Here is a 20247-nt window from a genome sequence, read left to right on the forward strand (position 1 = left end):
TCCCCAGCACTGCCTGGGCGCCAGCCAGGCCCTCGACGGCAGCAATAGATCAGACATGCCTCCAACCCCCAGCTCTCGAGATGCTCAGAGCTTGATATTCATGAGCCTGGGATTCGCCAACAGGAAGAAATCAGAGACCGGAATTCTCTAACCACACAATTCCAGGGTCTACAGCCAGTGACCCAGAGGGGATGGGGGTGGCTTCCCAAGACTGGATGAGGACTAGCCCCGTCCCGACCCCACCCTCCCCGGTCCCCAGCTGAGCTGTGTACGAGCTGTGTGGCCCTGGGCAAGTTACTTGTCTTCTCTGAGGCTCATCTCACCATACAGAAAATGGAAATAAAAGGGCATCTGCTCTGTAGGCTTTTGTAAAGATTGAATAGCATGTATATAAACTGTCCAACAAACAAAATAGCTCCGTAAACATTTGGAGGGTCTGAATACCCCTCCCTGTTGTTGCTTTTTTTAACTTTTTTTATTGAAGTATAGTTGATTTACAATGTTGTGTTAATTTCTTCTGTAGAGCAAAGTGATTCAGTTTTACACATATAGACGTTCTTTTTTATGTTCTTTTCCATGATGGTTTATCACAGGACACTGAATAGAGTTCCCTGTGCTCTGCAGTAGGACCTTGCTGGTTATCTATCCTATATATACTCGTTTGCATCTGCTGACCCCAAACTCCCACTCCATCCTTCCCCACCCCCTCCCCCTCGGCAAGCACAAGTCTGTTCTCTATGTCGGCCCCTCACTGTTTGTTTGTTGTTTTTTTTTTTTGGCTGTGTTGGGTCTTCGCTTCTGTGCGAGGGCTTTCTCTAGTTGCAGCAAGAGGCGGCCACTCTTCATCGCGGTACGCGGGCCTCTCACTGTCGTGGCCTCTCTTGTTGCGGAGCACAGGCTCCAGATGCGCAGGCTCAGCAGTTGTGGCTCACGGGCCCAGTTGCTCCGTGGCATGTGGGATCTTCCCCGACCAGGGCTCGAACCCGTGTCCCCTGCATTGGCAGGCAGATTCTCAACCACTGCGCCACCAGGGAAGCCCCCCTCACTGTTTTTATATTCACTTTTCTTGCTCTTTCTGTTGTCCCAAACTTCCAAGTGGAGCTACCAGTATGATTCAAGGACAAAAGGGATGAGAATAATGACAACATAGTAACCATTCATTGAGAATTTCCTCTCTACTGGTTAGTGTTTCATCCCCACTTTAGAGAGGAAGAACGGAGAGGTTACAGAGCCGGTGCCAGGCCCCCAGCCAGGAAGTAGTAGGGTCGGGATTTGAACCCAGGTCAGGAGGGGGCCAGCGGCCTCTGGGTGACATTCTCCTGATACTTGCTTCCCCTCTCCGGGCACCCACAGACTCTGCCTTCCGGGGGGAGCCTGCAATGAGGAAAGAGAGCCAGCTCGGGCCTCCAGGGGCCACCCTGGTTGGACAAAGACGGGAATGGAGGGTGAGGCAGCGAAAGACCCATCAACCCTTCTCCGCTTCCGAGCTCCTGGAAGCAGGGTCAAGACCACCTCCCGAGGACCCCAGTGTTTAGGCGCTCATAGCATTTGGGGGAAGACTCAGAGACGCAGGCACCAAAGAAGGAGCTTCCAGCTGCACTCGTAACACCACTGGCCTCAGAGACACACTGCAGACTCCACTCATACCTCACTCTCCTTTTTTCTTTTTAAGGTTGCTCCAGCTTCAGCTGAATAAGTGTGGTCCAAAGGCCTGCCCAAGACTTCCTGGACCGGCCTGCCACAGCTGTGTCTCCTCCTTCTCAGGTGGCCAATTCTATCCGCCCAACATTCCTGGCTTCTGGAAAGGGCTCCAGCCTGTCTTCCTGCAGCTTCTACCTGCCAGCCAGGTTCTGGCCACCGAGAGTGGCGTGTCCCCATGCACGGGGCGGGTGGGAGGGTGGCATCCGGTCAGATCGACTGGGGTTGCATGGCAGCTGCTGCACTGATCAGCTGAGTGACACCGCACACAGGACTTGGGCTCTCGGGGCCTCGCTTCCCTTATCTGTAAAGTGGGGACAATAAGGGTCTCTGCGGACGGTTCTTATGGGGATCAAATGAGATGACACAGTGCCCAGAACCACAGTAATGATTATTTGTCATTACTCTTGTGATTTCTTCATCTGTGTCTGCAGTGCCTTGAAAGTAGCCGCGGGCTGCAATCACGCACCGTCACCTTGCTACAGATGCATCTTCTTCCAGCTGAGCACACGCAGCTCTTCCTTCAACGGCCACCCTATTGCCGGGTCTCAGACTCTGAACATCCTGGCCAGCCTTCCTCGAGTCTCCAGGTGGGAAAACTTGGCAGAAAAGCAGCCAGGCTCCTTTTGATTGTTTACGGACAGACCTATAGATACGGAAGGAGCAAAGGGTAAAACCAGAACCAATCGTGACCCAGCAAATGCAGGCAGAGCCCAGCTCAGAATAAGAAACTATGGTCCTTTCTGAGGGTTTGAGCTGTCCAAAGGTGGGAAGAGCTGTCTCTGGAGGGAGTGAGCTCCCCATCTCTGGAGGTAGTCAAGGTGGATGACGTCGCCAGGGATGTTATAGAAGCGATTTCTGCACTGAGTGGGAATTTGACTCACTTGACCAAAATTTACTGTTGAATGCTCTGTGCCACTTTACTCTCCTGGGTATACAGTTCACACTAAAAGAAGGACCTGAATGTGGGAAGCATTTCAAAAACAGGGCTACTTTGAAGTTGCTCTTTGCCTCTGCTTTTGCATCTGTGAAATGGGTGGGCAATAACAGTGCCTGCCCCGAGGGCCAGCAGACAGACCCCCGAGCAGCCTGGCCCACGGCGGGCCTCAGGAAAACTGGTTGCCCTGAAGCTGCGTCGTCATTGTTGTGAGGATTACGACGATGACTGTTCCTGAAATCCAGGGAATGTTTTTCTTCCTTCCTTCCTTTCTTTCCTTCCTTCCTTCTTCTCTTTTTTTTTTTTTTTTTTTTTTTGTGGAAGACCCAAACAGCTTGGTATGTATTAAGTCAAGTCCCAAGAATCCAGCCCAGTGAAAAGCCTCACCCAGGGCAGCCGGGACCAGCTGGGACTGGAACCAGAGACCAACAGCACACCAGGTCTTGGACCACGTCCAAAGCCAGCCAGTCGTCAGACACGAGAGGTTTGCTGAATGTACATTATCTGCTACCATCATTTCTCAGGAATGGTATTCAAGGACCAAACAGAACCGTTTCTCTCTGGAGCAGCTTAACTGCTTTATAGAGGAAACGGTGGTTCTAACCCTGAACCCAGCTAGGCTTTTCGCAGCGGGGGAAATAGAAACCCAGAGCCCCTCAGAAAACCTGACGTCAGCTGGCCTCTTTCTCCTCTTCTTGGCATTTGAAATCACGTGGTATCTACCTGTTCCCCGAACCAGGCGGAACAGGGGTTACAACCGAGAGGATTTAGGTCAAACCAGCTCTGTACTTGGTCCTCGGGGTTGGATAATGGTCTAGACTGATGGTATTTGGACTCTCCATGAGGTTTTGGGTCCCTAGGACAAGCCCGCATCTGGGCTTGTCTCACATGCAGAAAATCTTGGGCCACAAAGTCAGGCCACCTGGCTCCTGGTCCCAGCCCTGCCACTCACCAGCTGTGTGACCTTGGGCAGATGACTTAACTTCTCTGAGCCTCCACTTTCTCCTCAGTGAATTGGCACTAAGTCTGATCTTTGAAGAATTGGGAGGATTTCAATGAGGCTATACTCAGTAAAGGGCCAGAACCCAGAGCTCTGGGAAGGGCTGAATCCGGGGCAGCATGATGCTGTTCACCTGCTAAGCCCACGATCTGTCTATCAGTAAATGTGGGAGTTTGAACCAGCACCAAGAGGACCCAGAAGAAAGGAGTCCCTCCTGGTCAAAGGCTGGGGACTGGGGAGTGGGCCTGGCTGAGGCTTGGAGAGGCTGGGTTTGGGGGAGCTTTGCAGCACCTTCCCGAGGCCTTGGGGGAGGGTCTGACCTCTTGCTGGAGGACAAGAAGAGAAAGCTCAGGACCAGTGGCCCGAGGAGTCGGGGAGGGAATCAGTGAACTCATGCAGCAGTGAGCGTGGGCAAGGACCACCTGGAAGACACAGGACGGGTTTGGGGGGCCCTGTGTGAGGACTCTGGGAAGCTCAGGGGACTCGCTGTAAACAAGGAAGGCCCAGTCCTTGCCCTTGGGGACTTGGGGCTCAGATGCAAGTTCAGCGGTCCTCAGACCTTGGTGAGTATCAGCATTGCCTGGAGAACCAATAAAAACACAGCCGACCGGCTTCCCTGGTAGCTTAGTGGTTAAGAATCCGCCTGCCTGTGAAGGGGACACGGGTTCGAGCCCTGGCCCAGGAAGATCCCACATGCCACGGAGCAACTAAGCCCGTGTGCCACAATTACTGAGCCTGCGCTCTAGAGCCCGCGAGCCACAACTACTGAAGCCCACGTGCCTAGAGCCCGTGCTCCGCAACAAGAGAAGCCACCACAGTGAGAAGCCTGCGCACCACAACAAAGACCCTACGCAGCCAAAAATAAATAAATTTAAAAAAAAAAAACAACACAGTCGACCAAGACCTCTGCTCTGGGGAGATGGAGGAGTTTCCCAACTCCTAGAACAACTAAAAACACTGGGCGTCATTTCTCACACGAACAGAAGAGGACTCACAGACAAAGAAAGACAAATACGGTAGAATCTCGTTTACATGAGGAACCTAAAAAAATACAACAAATTAGTGAGTATAACAAAAAAGACGCAGACAGATATAGAGAACCAAGTAGTGCTTACCAGTGCGTGAGGCGGGGAGCAGCAACATAGGGGTAGGAATTAAGAGGTACAAGCTCTTAGGTATAAAATAAGCTGCAAGGATATCTTATACAACATAGGGAATATAGCCGACATTTTATAATAACTATAAATGGAGCATAACCTTTAAAAATTGTGAATCACTGTATTTCACACCTGTAACTTATATAATATTGTACATCGACTATACTTCAATTTTTAAAAGAAAAAAAAAAAAAAGATTGGGCTTCCCTGGTGGCACAGTGGTTGAGAGTCCGCCTGCCGATGCAGGGGACACGGGTTTGTGCCCTGGTCCAGGAGGATCCCACATGCCGCGGAGCAGCTGGGCCCATGAGCCATGGCCGCTGGGCCTGCGCGTCCGGAGCCTGTGCTCCGCAACGGGAGAGGCCACAACAGTGAGAGGCCCGCGTACCGCAAAAAAAAAAAAAAAAAAAAAAAAGTGGAGAGAAGAGACCAGCTGGATAGGGACTTCAGGACCCGAGGAACCACATAGCAGAGAGTTGCCTCATATACCCCAGACATTGAGCAAAAGAGTCAACAACCCAGAAATACCAATGGCCAGAAATGAAAAAAAGAAAAAAAGCCTGCTCTCTCCAACTAAAGTTTCAGGGAATGGGCAACCTAGCAAGATAGAAAAGTTTTTTCAATTGTGGCCAAATATACAAAACACAAAATTTGCAATCTTAACCATTTTTACAGTTCAGTGGCATTAAGCACATTCACATTGTGGTGCAACCATCTCTGAACTCTTTTCATCTTGCAAAACTGAAATTCTGTATCCATTAAACAGTAACTCCCCAGGCCCCCTCCCCGCCCGCCCCTGGCAACCACCATGGGACTTTATGACTTTATGAATGTGACTATTCTAGGTACCTCACACAAGTGGATTCATATAGTATTTGCCTTTTTGTGACTGGCTTATTTCACTTAGCAATTTTAATGTCCTCAAGGTTCAACCATGTTATAACAGGTGTCAGAATCTCCTCCCTATTTAAGCTGAGTAATATTCTATTATATGTATGGACTATACCACATTTTGTCTCTACATGCGTCAATGGACCTTTGGTGTGCTTCCACCAAAAGGCTATTATAAATAATGCTGCTATGACCTTAAGCACACCAGTATCTCTTCAAGACCCTGTTTTCAATTCTTTTTGGTATATACCCAGAAGTGGAATTGCTGGATTGTATGATAATCCTATTTTTAATTTTTTGAGGAATCACTATATTGTTTTCCATAGTAGTTGAACCATTTTACATTCCCACCAGCAAACACATGAGTTCCAATTGCTCCACATTCTCTCCAATGCTTGTTATTTTCTGGGTTGGTTTTTTTGTTTTGTTTTGTTTTGTTTTTCATAGCAATGATTCTAATAGATGTGAGGTAGTATCTCATTGTGGTCTTGATTTGCATTCCCCTAATGATTATTTATGTTGACTATATCCTTACTGGCCATTTGTATATCTTCTTTGGAAAAATGTCTGTTCAAATTCTTTGCCCGTTTTAAAATCAGGGTTTTTGTTGTTGTTGTTGAGTTGCAGCAGTTCTTTATGTATTCTGGATGTTAACCCCTTATCAGATATTCGATTTGCAAATTTTTTTCTCCCTTTCTATGGGTTGGTTTTCCACTTTATTAATTGTGTTATTTAATGCATAGTTTTTTTTTTTAATTTCAGTGTTGTCCAATTTACCTATTTTCTGTTTAGTTGCCTTTTGGTGTCATATCCAATAAATCATTCATACATTCAATGTCATGAAGCTCTTCCCCTATGTTTTCTTCTAAGAGTTTTATAGTTTTCGTTTTTACATTTAGGTCTTTGATTTGTCTATGGTATAGGGTTCTATCTTCACTCTTTTGCAGGTGGATATCCAATTTTCCCAACAGAATTTGTTGAAGATTATCCTTTCCCATTGAATAGTCTTAGAACCCTTGTCCAAAGTCATTTGACCACATAGTTGAGGGTTTGTTAAGATGAAACTTTGAGTCAATAACTGCTCTACGTCAACCAAACAGCAGCCAGCTGTCCCTAGATAGTGTGCCCCCTGCTCTCCAACTTTCAGAGTCTTCTTGTATTTGTAGTATATATAGCCTGGAGGATTTAGTTGTGCTTAGTCATAGGAATCAGGGAAAGCACATCTAGTTCATCTTCCTGGCACTAGAAATTCTCTCCTGTGTCCTGTATCATTCTGATATATACCAATTTTTTTAGCATTATATTTTCCCTGCCCCAGCCCTGGAATCAACCACTTCTCCAAAGAACCGTGGTTCCTCCTATTGGAGGGTGATACTTAGAAACCAAGATTTGTGTGCTAGATACACTCATTGCTCCTGAGGTGTCACTGCTTCTAGGCCCTCTCCGTGGACAGAGGCAGGAAATGTGTGCATATATACTAACCCATGTATGTGCCCACATCTGTGTTTATTTATGTGTCCATGTATATGTGTGCGTGTGTGTGTGTGTGTGTGTGTGTACACATGAGTTCATACTGACATTTCCAACTCGGGGTCCCTTCTAGCATTTCCTCCTTCCTTATTTGTAAGTTCTTTCTCTGAAGTGATAAACCTGTCCTTATCCACAGTAGATTACTTATTTGTTCAACCCTAGCATACATGTACACGAGTGTCAGAACATTAACCTGTACCGTGTGAGAAACACACTCACCAACCAGAGTACAGTGTTTGTGGACAGTCCATTTTATTTAGCCTTACAGGAACCAAATAAAACACTATTTTCCAAAGTTTCTTAGGTAGCTACTTTCACTCCCACCTCCTTAAATGTGATTATGTCACTCATTTGTAATAAAATTGGATTCATTGGTCACAATCTGTGTTCCATCTTGGGTTCCCCTGGTTGATTTTTTAGAATTTGTTTATAGTAAAACTCATTTTTTGTGTGGTGTACAGTCCCAAGGGCTTTGACAAATGCATAGAGTTGTACATCCAACCAGCACAGTACCAAACAGAATAGTTCCGTCACCCCAAACTGCCTCTGAGCTGTTCCTTTGTACTCGACCCCTCTCTCCAACCCTGCAATCACCTATTTGCTTTCTGTCCTGATAGTTTTGTCTTTTGCAGAATGGCACATAAATGGAACCATACGCTATGTTATCTTTTATTTCTAGCTTCATTCACTTAGCAGAATGCATTCATCCATATAGTTTTGTCTTATATATATTTTTTAATCACTGAAGAGTGTGCCATTGTAAGGATATAGCTTGCTTACCTGTTCCCCTCTGAAAAAACATCTAGTTTGTTTCTAGTTCGGGTTGATTATGAATAAAGCTGCTATGAACATTCGCATACAGGTTTTTGTGTGGACATCAGTTTCCATTTCACCTGAGTAAATATCTAGAAGTGAAAAGCCTCGATCGTATGGTAGGGCTGTGTTGGACTTTTTAAGAAACTGCCAACTGTTTTCCAAAGTGGTTGTACGTTTCTGCAGTCCCACCAGTAATGTAGGAAAGACCCCATTGCACCACATCCTTGTCAGCCTTGGCACGGTCAGTTTTGTCTGTTTATTTTGACCAACCTAATAGGTGTGTCCTGGGATCATTTTAATTTGCATATCTCTGACCACTAGCTGTGCTGACCATCTTTTTCATGGGCGTATTGGCCACTTGTATGTCTTCTTTTGTGCATTTTTAATTGGGTGATTTATTTCCTTATCATTGACTTTTGAGAGTTCTTAATATACTCTGAACCCAAGTCTCCTCTTCATTTTGAAGAAGTTCTAAATTTTGGTAGATTCCAATATATTGATTTTTCTTGCTGCAAATTATTTTTTTGCCTAACCCAGGTCACAAATATTTTCTCCTAGAAATGTATAGTTCCAGATTGTACATTTGGATCTACAGTCCATTTTGAGTCATTTTTGGTATATGGTGTGAGGTATGGATCGAAATTCATTGTTTGCCTATGGATGTCCAATTATTCCAGCACCAGTTGTTAAAAGACTATCTTTTGGCCATGGAATTGCCTTTGCCCTTCTGTTGCAAAACAGCTGGCCATTTATATGGGTCCATTTCCAGGCTCTCGATTGTGTTTATTGATCTATGTGTCTATCCCATTGCCAATACCACTCTGTTTTGATTGCTGTTGTTTTGAAGAAATCAGGTCATCTAAGTTCTCCAATATTATTCTTTTTTTTCTATAAATTTATTTATTTTATTTTTTTTGGCTGCATTGGGTCTTTGTTGCTGCGTGTGAGCTTTCTCTAGTTGTGATGAGCGGGAGCTACTCTTCATTGCGTGGGCTTCTCATTGTGGTGGCTTCTCTTGTTGCGGAGCACGGGCTCTAGGCACATGGGCTTCAGTAGGTGTGGCACACGGGCTCAGTAATTGTGGCTCGCGGGCTCCAGAGCGCAGGCTCAGTAGTTGTGGCACATGGGCTTAGTTGCTCTGCGGCATGTGGGATCCTCCCGGACCAGGGATCAGATCTGTGTCCCCTGCATTGGCAGGCAGATTCTTAACCACTGCGCCACCAGGGAAGCCCCTTCAATGTTATTCTTTTTCAAAATTGTTTTGCTCTTCTGGTTCCCTGGCCCCCAGGACGCCCCACCCTGCCTGCCTGCTGGGAGACCCCAACACCTGCCCTTGGGGTTGACCCTGAGGCTATTTTCTCTCTCCTGCCCCTCTTTCCCCTCGGCGGAGCAGTTGCCATGGTTTCCCCACTCTTCCTTGGCTGTCTCTCATACCCTCCCAGTCCTTGGCTCCCCACCACTGACGGCCCCCAGGTTAACCCTTCATGGTCTCAGGCCACCCCCAGCAGGCCTTTCCACCCACAGGCCTGGTCTGACCACGTGGTTTCCCCGCACTGAGACCGTTGGACCCTCTCCTCTGTCCTCCAGTTCAAACTCTGTCTGCCCAGAGCAGAGGACGCAGGCTCAGAGTCAGAGAGACTGGATTTGACCCTGGCCACGCCCCCCCTTATGGCCGAGCTGGCATGGCCGAGCCAGCCTGGAGAGGGGGAAGGCCCTGTGCACACACTCTGCCTGTCCCACCACCTCCTGGCTGCCTCTCCATGTCGGCCAGGTCCTCACAGCAGACCCTGTGGGCTGTTGTCGGCATTGCTCGGTAGGGCTGAGAAATGGCCTCTTGAACGGGGCCCCAGATGGGCTGTCGGGGTTGGGCTTGGAGGAGGCTGTGGTTTATCAGAGCCCCAGCCAGGCCATGCCCCTGGACTGGGGCCCAGACAGGCTCTCACCTGGACACCCTGCTGGCACGTGGCCGTGCCCTCATGCCTTCACTCACTCAGTGATGGCGAAGCCACATCTGAGGTCGTTCAGGAGAGCGTTGTGACCGGCTCTCCAGCTGAGAGAGCACTGCCAGCCGCGTGCCCCTCTGAACTGCCGCCCGTGTCATGACGTGGGAAGGAAGCTCGGCCATCAACAGGACGCATTCAAGCGCACAGGGACGTGGTGGCCACCTGCTCGGTCGTCTGTGAATGCCGGTCTGCAAATTGCCTGCTCTCCACCATAACAATCCAAGCAGACACACTCATTCGCTCACTGACTCCACAGACCCGTTGGGGGGCGGGGTGGGGGTGGGGGTCGCCGGGAACGCAGAGGAGGTGCGGCCCATGCTCACCCTCGAGAAGCCCACTCTTCAGGACCCCTTGGGGATCACCATGCGCAAACGCCGGGTCGTAGGCATTGAACACTCCTGGAGGGAAGGGAGCACTGACAGCCCTGTGGGGGGCCCTGCCCTGTCCCTGTCCGCCCTCGGAGCCACCTCCGTGACGCAGCAGCTACACCCCATCTAGCCGCTCCTTCACCTTCCACGCATGTCTCAAACCACGTGGTCTGATTTCTCCCCAACCCACCAAAACGGCTCTGGCCAAGGGCCCGTCTGGCCGTCTGGTTGCTGGGCCTGACGGGCACTTTGCGAGCCCCGCTTGCTTGCCCCCCCGCCTACCCCCCGCAGGCTCTAACACGGTGCCCCACCCCCGCCCGTCCCCCGCAGGAGCTCCGGTATGAAACCTCACTGTGTCCTGCCTGAGCGGAAGGCCCCCCACCCCGGCCTCTCCCCCCTACCCAGGGCTCCCCAAGGATCTCAGGTTCAAGCCCACCGCCGTCCTCCCCTGGCCAGAGCCCGCCCACCTCTCCGGCCTCACCTGGACTCCACCCGCTCTCTCTGTTCACTCAGCCATTGTGCTCTTCTAGCGTTTTCTCTATGGTTGCATAACAAATTCCCACAAAACTCGGTAGCCAAAACAACAAGAGCATTTATTATCTCACCTGGTTTCTGCGGGACAGGAATTCGGGAGCGGCTAAGCTGGGCCGTTCTGGCTCGGGGCCTCCAGGGAGGCTGCCGTCAGCGGGACTGCAGTCATCCAAAGGCGGGACCCGGGCTGGGGGTCCAGGTCCAGGACGGCTCCCTCCCCTGGCGGCAGGGACCCAGAGGGCGGGGTGTCCTCTCTTCCTGCCTCAGACCTGCGGAGCCTGCAGGGGCAGCCACACACCAGAGGGGTAAGAAGCAAATGGGGAAATTATTAAAAAACCAAAAATGTTTACCGAGAGGGGCGAGCGCCCAGCTACACACGGCTGAGACCCGAAGCCGGAAGTCGAATTGAATCCAAGAGCCACGCTAGGGTGTCACTGCAGTGCTGCCCCTTTCCTGCTGCGTCCAGGACCCCCTCCCCTGGAGACCGGTCTTGCCCAGTACACGGAGGCCCCTCAGCACCCGCGCCGTTCAGCCCCTGACGGCCCCTGTCCTGAGACCTCCACACTCCGGGGCAAGGCAGACGCTAAGAAACGGGGCCTCCCCTCTGCCGGGGCATCGTCCCGCGGCTCCCCTGCCCTGCCTTACCGGTGACCCTGTGTTGGCTCTGACGACCAAGGCAGGGTGGCTCTGAGCTCCTCTGCATGCCTGCGGGGCCCCAGCCTGCCCCGCTCCTCCCCTCTCAGGCTCTCAGCCGGCGTCCTCCCCCACGTCCTGCGTGGGCAGCTGGTGCTTCAGCTTTGCCAGTCCTCGCACTGGATGCCACATCCTGCAGGCCTCGGCCTGAGCATCCCTCGGGTCTCCCGGAGCCTCCCTGGGCCCCGCTCCGCCAGGGATGCACGGGGGTGTGCCCGGGCTGCGGGTGGGCCTGGCACGGTGCCCAGAGCTCCCCTGGGCAGCTAAACAGGCGGGAAGCAGGAGTGGATACCTGCGAGCTGGGGCTGCGGTCTCGGGTGTGTGTCTTCACAACCAACTCGAGCAGTTTCTGGTGTGGGTTGTTTCCTTCACACTGTCCGTGCGGAGGACCCCAAGGCTCCGAATCTGGTCCCCCCTTCACTGGAGCTCTCCTGCTCAGGGGCTGCTCAGAAAAAGTGTTCTGGGCACTTCTATTTCCAGGGCTGGAGGCCCCTACCTGACCCCTCCTCCACCCAGCTCTCAGCAGCAGCCCTGGGGAGCTCAGGAACGGCTGTGCTGATGCTTTACAGGAACCACTGACGTTTGTAACTGATCACCAAAGTGGCATCTATTCACTGTGGAAAATTTGGAAAACACATAAAAGCAAAAATAAAATAAAGGCAAATCAAGTAAAATAAAATAAGGTAAAGTAAAATAAAATTAAAGTAAAAAAATGTAAAGTAAAATAAAAGAAAATTTAAAAGTAAAATAAAAAAGTAAAATTACAAATGAAAATAAAATTACAAAGTAAGATAAAAGTACAATACAATTAAAAAATAAAGTAAAATTACAAAGTAAAATAAAATAAAAAGGTAAAATAAAGTTAAATTAAATTCAAAAGTAAAATAAAATAAAATAAACGCCCTGTAATTTCACTAGCTGCAGGTGTGTGCTTCTTACCTTCTGGAATGCTTCCTTTCAGGAGTTTCTGTGCCTCTACACTTTAAGAAACAAAACCCAAGTGGGTGATATCAGGCACACTTTGATGCCTGTTAAGTTGGGCAGCTCTGCAGGACACCACGTCCTCATGTTTTCTCACAATACCCAGAGCACAGCCCGGCCGCACCCCTGATGTAGGGAACCGATCCCACACAGATGGGCATTGGGGTTGTTTCTAATTTTTCCTCCTTTTATGCAAGACTCTACCTCGTGACCCTCCTCACAGCAGATTAAGACTCTGGAAGCATCTGAAGCTCTCACCCGGCCTTCCCCCCAGAAGGCACACCATTCGATACAAGCAGTAATATCAGTGTAAGGACATCTGGCAAAGTCCTAGCTTTCCCCTGTTGCATTAGGCCTTGTTTGAAGTGTTCCATTCATTTTTCCATTTATTTTCTGCTCATTTCAGGGGAGGGAAGGCCCTGGATTTGCCGGCACCCTCAGTACGGCCAAGGGCTTCCCGGCTTGGCTGTGATGCTCACCTTCAGGTCGCTTTCAGGAAGAGGAATATCAGGGTCAAGGGCTCTCCCACGTGGAAGCCTCGCTCGCCAGGGAATCCATCACCTGTCACACACCTGCACTGCATCACGCTCTGCTGAGTGACCGATTCCTGCCAAATGCCCCCACCTCCCCTGTCCCCTATGCAGCTGGCTGGTGTCGGGATGACGGGTAAACCAGGGGTACGACTGCCTTGGGAGCAGATATCCTGGGCCTTGGGGTGGCCCAGAGCTCAGAGGGTTCAGGGCAGGAGCAGAACGTCCCTGGGCCTGTGACGGGGGAGATGCTGAGAGAGGCCGGGGGCTCGGAGCACCGACACCCAAGTAGCCTCGCCCAGGCTGCCCCCAGACATGCTCTCCAGTCCTCGACAGGGCCCGTGCCGCCTGTTCTTCTCTCTGAGATCCTCCACCCACGCCTGCCTGCTGAGATCCCGCTCGCCCTTCCACATGACCGCCACCCCGTGGAGCCCTCCAGAAGGCTCTCGTCCCCGGGCACCTGTGTGGGAAGCACGAGGGTGTGTCCCTCACTGGGCTGTGACCTCTGACAGCAGCGGCCACAGCACAGGGCTCAGCAGAAGAGTTTGCGACGGAATGACCCAGCACGATGGAAGGAGAGGGGAATCGAGGCTCGTTTTTCTCTGCTCTTGTACCACCCAGCTCAGTGACACCACAAAACCAGAAGCACAGAAATGCACCCAGAGCTGGAAACTCAGGAATAGAGGAGTTCTTACCTGTGGTGGAAATGTGCAGAAATCCCAGAGTCAGCAACGGGGTCACCAGGACCGCCCCCCAGTACCAAGCCCTCAGTGCCCAGCACTGATGGGACCCCCCCTTTCCCGAGGAGCACTGACATTTTCCCCCTCAGGACAGCTCCTTCCTCCAGGCGAGCCCTCATCCCCATGGCAGTGTCTCTGCCCACGTGGTCACCCCATGTGACCCCAGCTCAGCACCAGCATTCAGCAAACTAACTCGTTAAGGAATCGTTTAAGGGCGGCTCCAACGCCAACTCTTCCAGGAAGCCATCCTTGACTGCTTCAGCCTTCAGCGATGTCTTCTTCCTCTGGTCCCTCAGAGCAACTATTCTTGGTACCACACTCACGTGACATTACAATTTGGTTTTTTAAAAAAATTTTCTCCAAGGAATGCATAAGATGGTAAAGGCAGGACTGGACAAAGCTGGACGTTGAACCGTGAGGCAGCCCCTTCGAAGGCTGGGCCAAGCGGTGAGGCACTCTGGGCGGAAGTGGCCGAACCTCTCTCCACTGCACCCTGTTGCTGGCTGTCCCCCGGCAAGGGCCAGGGTGTGGCCTGGCGAGGAGTCTCCTGCAGCTGAGGCCACCCTGAGGAACACCCTCCGCCCCGCCCAGGGCTGTCTGCTGTCCACACTGCCTGCAGCTGGGCAGCCGGTCCTTCCTTACAGGAGGATCTGCAGCGAGGCGGGGGAGGGGGCCAGGACGTGTGCATCTCCACTGTCCACCACAGACAAGAAAGAAAAATTTCAAACAAACATGGAACAATTTTAGCACACAGTTCGAGGACTGCCAAACGATGGCTCGGAGGCCGAAGCTGGCCCACTACCTGTTTTGGAAACTGTTTTACTGGGACACGGCCTCGCTCATTCTTTTTGTTCTACATCTATTGCCTGTGGCTGCTTTGGCAGAGATTAAAATAGTCCCAACCCGGCTCTTTGCAGACAAAGTGTGCTACCCCTGCTCCAGCTGGTACTTGTGGGGCCAGAAGCCCCTCTCAAGGTGGCTTCTCTGGGAAATCACACACACACACACGCATGCAAGCCCATATATGGGCACACGCTGGCATACACACGCGTGCATGCACGCACACACACAGGCACCCCCGTGCTGCATCAAGTATTCTGGCCATAGCCGACTGGTCTCAGAGAATGTCCCTGACCCAAGTGGAACCAATCAGATTCCTTCTCTCCAGGACTTTGAAAGCCAGTCTCAGGTACATTTGTGGCCTTGCTTGAAGACAAAGGTCTCCAGAGCTGCCCTGATTCCAACGCTCTGATGACATTGTTGCTTTCAGGCATCACTAATGGCCTGCGGGTCTTCCCTGTGCAGGTCCCTGACCAACACTCCGAAGTCTACGTGTCAAAAACTGTGTCAAATCACCACCTGTGGTGAGCAGCCTCCAGCATGGCCCCCACGACCTCGGCCTCCCGATTCCTGATCTGCGTGAGCTCCTCTCCCATTGAATAGGAGCTGATCTGTGACACGGAGAGAACACAGGGGAGCTCCCCCCGACCGCTGTGTGTGGGAGCAGCTGCCAGGGCATCAGGCGAGGGAACAGGCGAGGACCCTCGAGCAGCACTGCCTTGTCCACGTTGCCAAGGAGCCACCTGGGAAGACAGGCTCCCGGCCTCAGTCAAGCCTTCGGGGGACCAGAGCCCTGGACAACATCTTGACTTAACCTCAAGACACATCTCCAGCCAGGACCATGCTGCTAAGCTGCTCCCAAATTTCTCACCCGTGGAAACCGTGAGTGGTATTAACCGTTGATTAAGCCATTAGGTTTCGGAGTCATTTGTCACAGAGAACTGACACCCTCTGCAAACCGATCTGCCCTCCAGTGTCCTTGTTTCTCCCCGTCCTCAGATCTCAATCGTCACAGAGTCCGTGTTTTCTTCGCTGCATCCCACCTGCGGATTCGATCTTACGACATCTCTCCCTTTTCATCCTCTGTTCTCTGGTCCCTATTTCCAGCAGCCTCAGAGCGAGAAGGGCCCTTTACTGAGCATCCACTGTGTGTCAAAGTACCTACTGTGTGCCCTGCTCCTGATGCAGCATTTGAGTCCTCACGGAAGAGTCATGACCGCTGGATGAAATAGGTGTGTTGTCCCCGCTTTACAGCTGAAGCGCCTAAGAGGCTGAGAAGCTCAGTAACCTCTCTGAGTCACCCCAGTTGGGTAAGTAGGGAATCAAGTTAGAACCCAGGCTTGTCCCAGAGCCCACACTGGTGGCCAGCCTGGCACTGCCGCAGCTCAGCCCAGGTCCTCTGTGTGATGGCCCGGGGGCTCGGAAGTAACCCCTGGTGCCCCTCCTGCCTTCCTGGGTTCATCTTTTTTTTTTCTTTTTGCAGTACGCGGGCCTCTCACTGCTGCGGTCTCTCCCGCTGCGGAGCACAGGTTCCGGACGCGTAGGCTCAGCGGCCACAGCCCACAGGCCCAGCCGCTCTGCGGCATGTGGGATCCCCCTGGACCAGGGCACGAACCCACGTCCCCTGCATCGGCAGGCGGACTCCCAACCACTGCGCCACCAGGGAAGCCCCTGGATTCATCTTTGATGTCACAAGCAACTCTGCTTACAAGGCAGATCTGACCTCTCTCTCAGGTTACCAAGGGCCCCCACCCTAGTGTCCCTGTCCCGTCCATCCTGCGAAGCTCAGCTCGGCTGCCCCTCCTCATGGAGCCTCCTGACCCCTCTCCTTGCACGCCTGGAACTCTTCTCTCCTGCCGGCCACCTGTGGGTTCTTGGTTTACAGAAGGTGGTACACACACTTGATGCCCTGTAATCGCCCACAGGCTCTTAAAGAGAGACTTCTAGGCCCGCCTGGGACGCCCAGGTCCATGAAAAGGGATTTGTATATGTAGGTGGAGTGACTGTAGCATAATTAATGACTGAGCCTATGAGGGAACATGCACAGAAATCAATGAATCAATCATCAATAGCTCCGTAAATGAGTGACTTAGGTCATGAATGATTGGTTGGTTGGTTGAATGGGACACTACCTACGTTCTGTATCCCAGTTTTATGTATGTATATATATATATATATATATATATAAAATATGTCATAGCGAAATATTTTATCATATACATAATTGGGGTAATATTCAAATATTTAACAAGCAGTACAGCATGGGCACCAACCAATCAGGGAGGACACCCCCCATAGGGCTGGATCTGGTCCTGCGGCCCCCACTGGACCCTGGGGAGGTCAGGGGCGTGTCCCAGGGAAGGACCAAAATGGCCAGTGGGGAGGGGCGCTTGAGAAGCACAGCTCTTCACCCACTTTGCAGAAGCGTCTCTGCAAAGATGCTGGCGGATGCAGCCCTGCACGTGGAGTTTCCTGAGCACGCCCATGGCCGGCTCTGGGCTGAGATTCACGCTCAGGTCCTTCCATCCTCAAAGGGCACGAGAAGGCAGGAGGGACTACCACTGTCCCATGTTCTAGCGAGGACACCCAGACAGACTCAGAGGCTAAGCTGCTCATAGGAGGTCGCACGGCCAGAAAGTGGCTGAACCAGGCCCTGGACCAGGCCCGCGGAGGTGTCCTCTGGAACAATGCAGCGTGCGGCCACACAAGTGGTGGATGGCCGGCATGCTGCACCTGCGCAGGTGCTGGGAGGGGCCGGCAGGACGGCGTGATTTTCAGGATTGGTGGCTTGTCTCCCCCCAGAGTCGGGGCATCCCCCCAGGCACCAGGTTTGGGGGGTGGGGGGTTTGAGGGTCCCTGGGGCAAACCCGGGGATTGGGACAAACCTGGGGAATGGTCGAGGCGCTGGCTCTCAGGAGGCGTGGCCTGAGCCAAGCGCCGCCCCCGCCCCAGGGTCCTCCTCTCCAGAGCTGGGATGCTCGCCCTCCTCGAGCTAGATCTTCAGAGGACAGACAGGCGTGCACCTGGCAATGGGGCCACGGCAACTCCTGACAGCGTCTTCCAGGAACAAGAGCCTTTGGCAGGACTGGCCCCATTCGCCACTGGCTACTGTGGGACTTTGGGATTCTACAAAAGGGGGCGACGAGAGCAGGTATTGCCTTTCAGGCTTGGTCTGAAGCTCAAAGAAACAACCTTAGGAAGGCATCGGGACATTTCCTGTCACTCTTTTAAATGATATAGGTCTAGTGGAAAGGCTGAGAGTGAAAGGGACCAACGGACAATTGAGCCTGTCCAGCCCCCCTGGGCTCGCCCCCCGCCGCCTCCCTCGCCCCTCCAGGGTCTTCGGAGGGCGGAATAATTTCTCCTTTGCTTTCACTTCTAATCACAAAATAATTTTGGTGCCCAGAAGCCTTTCCCTCTCGGAGGAACATTGTGCGGGATGATATCAGCCTAATTAAGTGCTCCAGCTCTGGGGCTTCAATGTCTCCGCAGACCCGCGCGCTCCCGGCCAAGCCGCGCCTGCCGGCCGCCTACCTGCCCACGCGGCTTCTGGAGCCTTCCGCGGCACCCCCCTCCCGCCGGGACGGATGACTTGAGCGGGAGCCAGGAGGCGACGGACCAGGTGTCCGCTCGGCGGGGCCGGAGGCGGCGCGCTCTGCGCTCTCGGGCCTGAGAGGCGCAGGCATGCTCGTGCTGCAATGCGCCTTTGTTCGCCTTGGCAGCGCCACGGCCTCCCTGGGGCCGGCCCCATAAAGGGGTTCTGTTCGGGCTGGAGGGCTCATTGTCGAAAAATTGTCCCTCGAAAAATTAGCATGGTACACTGGAGAAAGCGGAACGCCCGGCAAATGACAGCTGCTGGCCCCAGACGAGGGCCAGAAAGTGGGGTTGCGCAGGCGCCCGCACCCGGGCACCCCTCGCTCCGGGGCATCCCTCGCTCCGGGCCTGCGGTGGGCCCTTGGGTGGCCGCGGGGGCCGGCAGGGCCCAGGGCAGCAGGGGCAAGAGGCGGGTGCGGCTGCGTTTGCGGTGGGCGGCTTGCCTCCCCGCAGCGTCGGGGCATCCCCCAGGCTCCAGGTTTGGGGGCTGCGGTGTTCCAGGACCCCTGGGGCAGAGTCAGGCTCAGAGGGGCAGCTGGCTTGGAAAGGGGTGTGGGTGGGGTCCGGGGAGGGAAAGAGAGACAGAAAGGCAGCGCCTGAAGGTTATGCGGTTAATTGAACGTCAACAGCCACAGAGAAGATGACGCCCCTGTGTCTTTCTCCCGGTGTGTTGATGGAAAAGCAACTAGATTAAAAGCGCCGGGAGCCCGGGTTGGAGGGGCCGGGCCGTGGGGGCGAGATCCCTCCTGAATGCCGACCCCGGGCTCCCCGCAGCCCCAGCAAGGAGAGAAAACAGTCAATTAGGGAGGAGAGAAAAGACAGAGTGAGCTGCGGTTTGGCGCTTGCATAAAGGCTGGGGCCCCGAGGCTGCCACCCTTAGTGAGGGAGGGGGCTTCCCCGGGGAGACGCTGGGCGTGTCATGGGGGTTAGACGCCCGGTAACTGTGGAACGTCTCAGCCAAACACCCTCCGTGAGGTAGGGCCGAGGGCGACGGGGCCTGTAGACGGTACACGCGGGTGGACGTGTGTGCCCACTGGCGTGCGTGTATTTCTGGTTTCACGCTGCTCCCATCTGTGCAGTCGTGGGTGTCTTCCTGTGCCCGTGTTTGAAGCAGGTTGCACCTGCATGGCTTGCACTGACCCGACGCTCGCAGGGTGTGACCCCAGGTACAGACTTCTGTAGGCGCGCACTGCACCTGGGCACCCCTCGTGGGCTCAGGAGCACAGCCAGGTCAGGGGGATGTGCATCTGCCATCTTGATCTCGCCAGCATGGGAAGGCCGGAGCCTCAAGATTCCCTGTGCTTCTCGGGAGCCCGGACCTGGAACCGGCCCCCAGGCTCACTCCGCATTGGCGCTCCCTGGAAAATCCTTCCTGATCTTTCCAGCCTGCCATTTCCGGGAAGCCCCCTACCCCCCAGCCCAGCACCCCACCCTCACCCACTCCCCAAGCAAGCAACCTCTTCTCTGTACAGGCAGATTTCAGGCTGAGACGAAGGAAGGTGAGCAGATGTGGAATCGGACCACTCAGAGGTCACATGCCAGCTCTCGCTTTGTGACTTGGAACAAATGACTTTCTCAGAGCCACCGGCCACTCACAAGGAGTGAATCAGATCCAGCGATAGGGCTGGTTTAGGAGTTCCGTGAGATCCTATGTATAAGTACAAGGAAGTCCTACTTTCACCCCAGCTTTCCTGGGACTGTCCCAAGTCACACCTGTGACCCCAGCATGATTATTTATTGTGCCTTTACTCTCAGAAGGGTCCTGGTTTAGATAATAAATTATACGGTCACCCCCAATGTACGTGGGGCTGGGATAAAAAATTTTCCCTTCTCTGTCTCCTTGCCGACCCTTCTCTGGTGGTGCGATGGGTTGCTTCACTGCTTCCTGACTGTGGACCCCTGCAGAGAGGCCCTCCTGGAGACGGGAGCATCCCTTCC

The sequence above is a fragment of the Mesoplodon bidens genome (genome assembly GCF_964165515.1).
Source record: "Mesoplodon bidens genome assembly, chromosome: 8".
Classification (NCBI taxonomy): domain Eukaryota; kingdom Metazoa; phylum Chordata; class Mammalia; order Artiodactyla; family Ziphiidae; genus Mesoplodon; species Mesoplodon bidens.